At 55.2% G+C, this 1,154-nt stretch overlaps 1 protein-coding gene across 1 annotated transcript in view; it reads left to right on the forward strand.

Annotated features, from left to right (window-relative positions):
* Positions 1–1,154, forward strand: part of LOC108803665 (secretin receptor-like) — a gene marked incomplete at its 3' end in the record, with an annotated part of 19,366 nt that overhangs the window by 17,472 nt on the left and 740 nt on the right. The gene's annotated exons all lie outside the window — the stretch shown is intronic.

The raw sequence follows: 1,154 nt of genomic DNA on the forward strand, positions 1-1,154 counted from the left end.
TGGCACCATGACCTCACACCATGACCTCTCACCGTGACCTCACAACATGACCTGGCACCATGACCTCACACCATGACCTGGCACCATCACCTCACACTATGACATCACGGGTCAGCGCACCATGACCTCGCACTATGACCTCGCACTATGACCTCGCACTATGACCTCGCACTATGACCTCGCACTATGACCTCGCACTATGACCTCGCACTATGACCTCGCACTATGACCTCGCACTATGACCTCGCACTATGACCTCGCACTATGACCTCGCACTATGACCTCGCACTATGACCTCGCACTATGACCTCGCACTATGACCTCGCACTATGACCTCGCACTATGACCTCGCACTATGACCTCGCACTATGACCTCGCACTATGACCTCGCACTATGACCTCGCACTATGACCTCGCACTATGACCTCGCACTATGACCTCGCACTATGACCTCGCACTATGACCTCGCACTATGACCTCGCACTATGACCTCGCACTATGACCTCGCACTATGACCTCGCACTATGACCTCGCACTATGACCTCGCACTATGACCTCGCACTATGACCTCGCACTATGACCTCGCACTATGACCTCGCACTATGACCTCGCACTATGACCTCGCACTATGACCTCGCACTATGACCTCGCACCACACCATGACCTGGCACCATCACCTCACACTATGACATCACGGGTCAGCGCACCATGACATCGCACCATGACCTCGCACTATGACCTCGCACTATGACCTCGCACCACACCATGACCTTGCACCATGACCTCACATCATGACCTCGCACCATGACCTCACACCATGACCTGGCACCATCACCTCACACCATGACCTCGCACCATGACCTCACACTATGACATCACGGGTCAGCACACCATGACCTAGCACCATGACCTCACACCATGACCTCGCACCATGACCTCGCACCATGACCTCACACTATGACATCGCACCATGACCTCGCACCATGACCTCACACTATGACATCACGGGTCAGCGCACCATGACCTCGCACCATGACCTCACACTATGACCTCGCACCATGACCTCACACCATGACCTCGCACCATGACCTCACACCATGACCTCGCACCATGACCTCACACTATGACATCACGGGTCAGCGCACCATGACCTC

This window comes from Nanorana parkeri, unplaced genomic scaffold (genome assembly GCF_000935625.1).
Source record: "Nanorana parkeri isolate BGI_ZX_2015 unplaced genomic scaffold, ASM93562v1 scaffold4003, whole genome shotgun sequence".
Lineage (NCBI taxonomy): Eukaryota > Metazoa > Chordata > Amphibia > Anura > Dicroglossidae > Nanorana > Nanorana parkeri.